The following is a 7,191-nucleotide window of genomic DNA, read 5'->3' on the forward strand; positions in this document are numbered from 1 at the left end:
TAACCTAAATAAAGAAACACCTCGATTGATTTCACGTTGCATGGGTTATTGTCTAAATTAATTTATTGCTTACTTTACATTTAATGCTAGTATTAATGAAATCGAAAAAGTATAAATAGCAAGTAAAAATAAATATTCTTTGTAGGTTGCGAGATTTTGTAAGCATACCAAGATTAAATAATTAAATTGTTGTGTATATCTACCTGTATTTATATTGATAAACACCAATTCTACTGCACGAATCCTTTACCTTCACCGACGAATCAAACCAGAAGATATCATTATTGAAGTCACACATCAAAATAACAAACCACCAGATCATTATTATCACGCTTAATAGCACTACACCAACAATTATTATCACGCTCAATAGCATTACACCAACAAGTATCTTCCGTCTACCCAGCAGCAATATATATATATTTTTTTTTTGCAATTACTGCTTTTATTGAGTGCAGGAATGCCATATGGACTGTTTTTAAACACAACTTTACACCTAATTGCTCCCGAAATAGATAAAGACACCACCACCTCCCTGAATAAGGCGATCACTTCGACAAAATGTATAGCCCTATAACTCCACCCTTTGTGAGGGAACCGACGGCTTTTCGCAAATATTTCTAACTTTAGACATCCTAGCATATCTTGAGTAAGATTAAACTTCGGCAATGAAAATGGCCAACATTCAAATTGTCACTCAGTGCACTCAAAGATGAACGTAGCAAAACATTATCATGAACAATTTTTCCTAAATTACTAGAGACCATTAGAAAACATAAAGTCGCAAAAAATAAGTACACCTAAGTCTGTTTTTACACGGTAGATTGGTTCCAGAAGAAGCCGTGTAAAAAAAAAACCGTGTAAAAAAGACATTGATCTTATACAAAAATGGGTGATTTGTTCCTAATCTCTAAAACCTATTAAAATTAGTGAAAAACAAGAATTTTTATTTTTTTCTTTACCAAAAACGTCTTATTGCCTTAACAGTTCACAAAATATTAATACGTTTCAATTGCTCTGACCAGTAAATTTTATTGTATGCACATAGTGCTATTCACATTTGGTTTGACCAGTAAAAATTGTTTGTACGCGCTAAAGGGGAATTCACTTAAATCTTTAAGCTAGTGTTCGCAAACTATCGATGGTTTCAGACTTTTTTCTTTCATAAAGACTTTTTTGTGATATGAACATACTTCGCAAAAATTAAATTTGACAAAAAATTAAGTACATAAAATTTCAAATCGTGCTAAATGGAAGAAAATCGTGTACATAAATTAAAAATATTCAATTTTCAAAACGTGTCATATCAAAACCGTGTACAAAAAGACCGTGTAAAAACAGACTTAGGTGTATCTTGAAAAAGCAATTTATGACATATTAAATGAAACATACATAAGTCATTGATGTCCTACCATAAACACATACGAAATTTACAAAACACACACAATAAAAGCAGTAATTGCAAAAAAATACAATCTAAAAACGACTACTGAAAATAACAGACAAAAATGACATATGTATGTTATGTTTGTAAAATTAGTAAGCAACATTGACTTCTTTATCAAGGTGCCAAGGAGCAGGAGAATGGAGGTCGACCAACATACGCTGACTTTCATCAGAGACTTTCATCACAGGGCTAAGCTCACATTGCAAAGCTTCTCAATTTTCATGACTGGTTCCTGCAGATTGTGTATAGCCTTCCATACCATTTATTCAAATATTACGCCTTTGACGAAAAAGACTTAGTTACTTTTACTCCTAATATATAAATTAAATTATTTGGGTTTCAGCACAAACTTTAGTCAAGTGGATATCATCTTACTTACAAGATAGATCACGGAAGTCACCTTGGACCGGTCCTCTTTCTTTTATTTATCAACGGTTTATCTCTTTCCATAAATTACTCGAAATTGTTAAATTATTAATTTCCCATAATTGCGATAAACAAGCTAATTTACTTCAAAACGATTTAGATAGCCTTTTTCTATGGTACAGGTAAAATTGTATGGATTTAAATTTAAGCAAATCTAAGCATATGTGCTTCTCCAGATCTTCTTTATTATTATTATCATTATCAACTGCAGATTCATTTGTCGAATTTGACCTCTCGGCGAATGCAAAATTAAATTTTAATAGCAATGGTAAATAAAGGTTTTGTTAAACGGTGGGCCAAAAAATTTTCGTATCCATATACAACAAAACAGTTATTTACAATAGCCCCAGGGTACAATAAGGAGATAGAACAGCTTCATAAAATTACATAAATACAGTCCTGACGCTTACTGTCAGACTCATTCAAAATTACATACAACAAGTAGTTTTCATTTTTTTATTTTTTCAAATTTTACCTCACTTTTAAAATGGGTTAAATAGCGCAAAAAGCCTGGATTTTCTCTCAAAAATATGGTCCAAACTGTTCAACCTTCCAATATCATGGCTAAACTGGTGAAAAGCTTAAATGCGCCAACCGCAATGTATGTGTCCTCCAAACATTGGTTTTGAAAATATTTTGTTTTCATTTTACAAAACAATAAATACTTACGCAAAATTGGCAGAAGTCGGGCACACTCAGAAAAAATTTTAATCAGCTGCCAGCTACAATTTACCTTTTTACTGTACCATGGTTAGACTTATATTAGAATATGGTTCTGTTGTATGGGATCCTCAATATGCAATATACTCAGATAAAATACAATCCGTGCAAAAACAATTTCTGCTATTTGCCTCACGAGGTTAACATTGGAGCAGTAATTTTGTAGCCTTCTTATGCTAGCAGGCTAAAATTAATTATATTGCCTACACTTAAAAGCAGACATATTATGTTGAACTCCATGTTTGTACTAAAATTATTAAATAGTAATATACCATCAGATTTCCCAATCTCATCTATTAGAATTAATGTTCCGTTTAGATCTAGTAGATACTACCGATTATTATATACCGATTTTCACCTCACGAATTATTCTATGGCGAACTTCCTAGAAAAAGATGTGTTGACTTTAATTCTGTGTACTGCAATGTAGATTTTGGTATGAGTTAAGAAGTAATTAAATCTAGAATAATTTTATCTTTCAACAATTAAAATACATGTTTTTATTATTTGACAAACTAGCTTGTGAATTAGAAGCTGTAGCTGGTTTTTAATGTTCTACTAAATTCCCACGTTAAGGGAGGTCACCCATCGGTCGACAGGGGTAAGAATGTGAGGCGTGGGAACGTTCGACAAAAAAATACATATTATTCCTGCATCAGCATGGTGAATGGTGTTCCCCATATGGAGAATTTTTAGCTGTATTTGACACCTATATAAACAAATTAGCTCTTCATCCGCGCCTAATTTGTTTATTTTTCATCTTTATCCGCGATATAGAATCCATGGATATAGAAATCCAATTTCGTTAATAAGTTTAATAACTTTTTTTCTTAAAAAAAAAAATAGATTGGTTAACATTTTTTGTTTGTTTACAAAACAACTGATTATTGTACAGCTTATGTTACTGGATAATTCTCACTGGGGATTTTTTCCCAGTAAAAATGTCGAAATTTCTACTCACTTTCCTATCAATTATTGGACTTTTAGGTAAACGAACAGCTTTCAGTAAAACTCCTATCAATACACAAATGTGATTCACTTTATAAAGCAGTGTTCAAATATAATGTCTCAAAATGCATCAAAACCAATTGTGTGTGATGAGGGAAAATAGTGTAGAATATTCTCACCTGAGATCCAAGAAACACCAGGAAGGTTAAAATCTCCCATACAAATTAATGAAGAATTGTCTGTAAGTAAGAAACTTTAGCAATTAAATTGGCATGGTTTATATAAATATCAAGTCCAGAATTAGGGGTAATTAAGAAGAAGTTGAGAAGACGTTAAAAACAAATAAAGTGCATCAAAACATTTATGATGTTAATATTTGCTGATGGATTAGCTGTTATCTCACAATTGTTACTTTTTGTAATTTTTACACTCGAGAGAGAAGAACCCGCATTTTGTCTCAGTAACTTCTTACAGTACGGTCAATTTTTAGATATTCAACAATTGGTTTTATTTATATAACATTTTTTCACAAAATGTTTATGTTGCCGAAAACCCACAAAACTTGAATGGAATATTATCCCATTAACGTGGAAAATATTAATTTCTCTTGCCTCTAAATTAGAAATAAATTAGAAATGTATTTAGGGGGAAGCTTTGTTCTACCTTCTGTAATTGTGCCATGCGTTAACCCAATGGATTTGGATTAAAATAGTCTTATCCATTACTTGTACTCATGGCAGAAGAATACATGTAGATGCATCAACGCTTGGGAGCATTGATATGTCAAAAAAAAATTAAATGTTTTTTTCAAATATAAGTAGATTTCTATATGTTTTCTTATACTACGTCATTCGGAGGCTATTATAATTCGCGTTTTTTAACAATTTTTACAAATTTAAATAATTATACAACATTTTCAATTCCAAAATTGGTTTGACAGTTCATTGTCCCAGCAGCTGTGTCGACGCGACTACCTATATTCTTCTAACACGCTTGTACTTAAAAAATTCCTCTTAAAATTAACTGAGTAAGTGTTGCTGGGAAAGTAATCGAAGGGACATAATGTTACTATTTTTGCCACTTTTGCAAAAATGGGAAGAAAGCCCATGGCCGGTTATTACATCTTACCGATATATAAAAAAGTGATGTTGTTGGACACAAGATCCAAGTATAAGGTCCCCCTTCCAGCTCAGCTGATTACCAGACGATCTGTCAATTAAATTTGAATTCGCTGCAACAAAAACTATCTTCAAAAGATGGTAGAAGAATACAGGTAGTCGCATTGCATAGCTGCTGGGGCAATGAACTGTCAAACCAATTTTTAAGTTAACAATTTAAAATGAAAAATTATTCAAAAATTATTGCAATGCTTGGGAACATTGATATGTCAAAATTGTTAAAATGTTTTGTCAAAAACAAGTAGATTTTTATACGTTTTCTAATACGACGCAAATTGGAGGTTGTTATGATATGCAATTTTTACAAATATCAACAATTTTTTGTTTAACATTTATAATTTCAAATTCGGTTTGACGGTTCATTGTCCCAGCAGCTGCGTCGATGCGTCTACCTGTATTTTTCTACCATGTGTTATACATACAAAAAATGACAACAAACATATTCGCCACAAAATTCTTCTATTTATTTTCGCCTCAAGCATGAATTTTGTCATTTCATCGGGTAAAATAACAGCTGTTTTTAGATTAATTCGCTCGAAGACCTTATAATTGGGCCATGGTTGGACACATAAATCGTTTTTCGTCAACCTGCGTGAAGTTAACAACGTTGCTAACTATCGATAACATCGAATTTCACCAAAACTACAGGGTGTCTCAGAACATCGAAATTTCACATTTAATACTTTTTTTCAACTGTGCGTCAGAGAAAAAACCTGGAACCAATTTGAAAACAAAATTTATTTATAAAGTTATGAATGGAAATGTCCCTGATATATACAAATGTTGTTCGATGATGAATCCTCATACCCCAGTTATTAATTCCATATATAATATCGCAAATCAGTTTATGATACAACAAGATTTTTGAGATATTTGAGATGATATTCCACTGGTGGTGAGGACGGGAATCAGGCTCTGAAAATCTCCATATAAAAACGTCTAAAAAACTGTGAATGCCAAAATAAAAGTGAAAGCCCTTACGAGTATTTTGGCATATAAATTGTTCTCCAAGTCAGTTTTTGGTAGAACAAATTTTCCAATTTCCTGATATTCAGCTGGTGGTCAGGACGGGCATCTGGCTCTGGAAGCCTCCATATAAAAACGTCCAAAAAATTGTGAATGCCAAATGAAAGTGGAAGCCCTTACGAGTATTTTGACATATAAAATGTTCTCCAAGTCTGTTTTTGGTAGAACAAATTTTCCAATTTTCTGATATTCCACTGGTGGTCAGGACGGGAATCAGTCTCTGGAAGCCTCCATATAAAAACGTCCAAAAAACTGTGAATGCCAAATGAAAGTGGAAGCCCTTACGAGTATTTTGGCAAATAAAATGTTCTCCAAGTCAGATTTTGGTAAAACAAATTTTCCAATTTTCTGATATTCCACTGGTGGTCAGGGCAGAAATCCTCCTCTGGAAGCCTCCATATAAAAACATCAAAAAAAAAAAAAATATTGTGATTCGAACTAAATGTAAGTTTTAAATGAAAAATATTTAATACATTTTCTAACAAACACTTCGTTTTAATTTAGTTGTTGACAAAGGTCAGCATGTATGGTGGTAAGTCGGGTATCGGATGTGAGAATTTTATCAATGGCAGCGGACAGTGTTGTAAGACCTAGAATGCAGCGAGGCTGACCAACCATTACATTTGTAAACTGATGACAGAATTCGTAATCTAAAATATAAGAAAAATAGCTCCAACAGTCAAATTATTGACTTTTTTTGACACGGATTTTTTATAAAAGAACTAAAAAGTCGAAAAAAGGCACATTATGGGGGTCAACCAAATTGGCGTCAAATTATTGCTGACACTCTTACCTTTCCAAAATGCTACAATTTATGCTAATAAACAAGAGTTAAGTCAAAATCGCGCAAATATTTATTATTATGTTTTAACCATGCTTTTCCTTGTGGCTTGTTGATGTTTTAAATCAATTGCAAATTTTAAAGGAAGATGACAGGAAGGCAATTTGCACAAAATGCAATATATGCCGACTATGCAATGAGACTGATATTGCAGTTTAAAGAATCCGGTTTTATTTAAATATTCTACACAAATCTAATCTTATACAAACATTGACTTATGCCATGTTTACGTTGGAACTTTTTGTAGGGTTAACCTACTTTGAGAGGATTTATTTGAAATAAAAATAATGGATATGACAATTTAAATCCAAACCCAGTGGGTTAACCCTCATATATATAAACGTATTGTAATTCACTTAATAATTTATATCAGATATCTGTTTTCGATCTATAACAAAAGGCGTAAACAGAGCAGACAAGGCAGAGTTGGTTTTATGCGATTGTCGCCGTCTAATATTGACAGATATCTTTGGAGCATCGTAGAAGAATTCAGGTAGATGCATCAATGCTTGGAAACATTGATATGTGAAACAATCTTAAATATTTTTTATATAATCAGATTTTTATATTTTTTCTTATACGACGTCATTCGGAGGTTATTATAA

At 32.2% G+C, this 7,191-nt stretch overlaps 1 long non-coding RNA gene across 3 annotated transcripts; it reads right to left on the reverse strand.

Annotated features, from left to right (window-relative positions):
- On the reverse strand, positions 1-7,191 carry LOC109613793 (uncharacterized). 3 transcript variants are annotated; one of them, XR_009343901.1, is made up of 6 exons: positions 6,539-7,191; positions 6,219-6,395; positions 5,498-6,138; positions 4,670-5,432; positions 3,555-3,780; positions 1-3,422 (listed from the first exon to the last, which is right to left on the reverse strand). It is a non-coding gene; the product is annotated as an uncharacterized LOC109613793 (long non-coding RNA). The 3 variants fall into 3 exon arrangements; XR_002195195.2 differs by having other exon boundaries at positions 3,555-3,607; positions 3,721-3,780; positions 4,670-6,138; XR_002195194.2 differs by having other exon boundaries at positions 4,670-6,138.

The sequence above is a fragment of the Musca domestica genome, unplaced genomic scaffold (genome assembly GCF_030504385.1).
Source record: "Musca domestica strain aabys unplaced genomic scaffold, Musca_domestica.polishedcontigs.V.1.1 11, whole genome shotgun sequence".
Lineage (NCBI taxonomy): Eukaryota > Metazoa > Arthropoda > Insecta > Diptera > Muscidae > Musca > Musca domestica.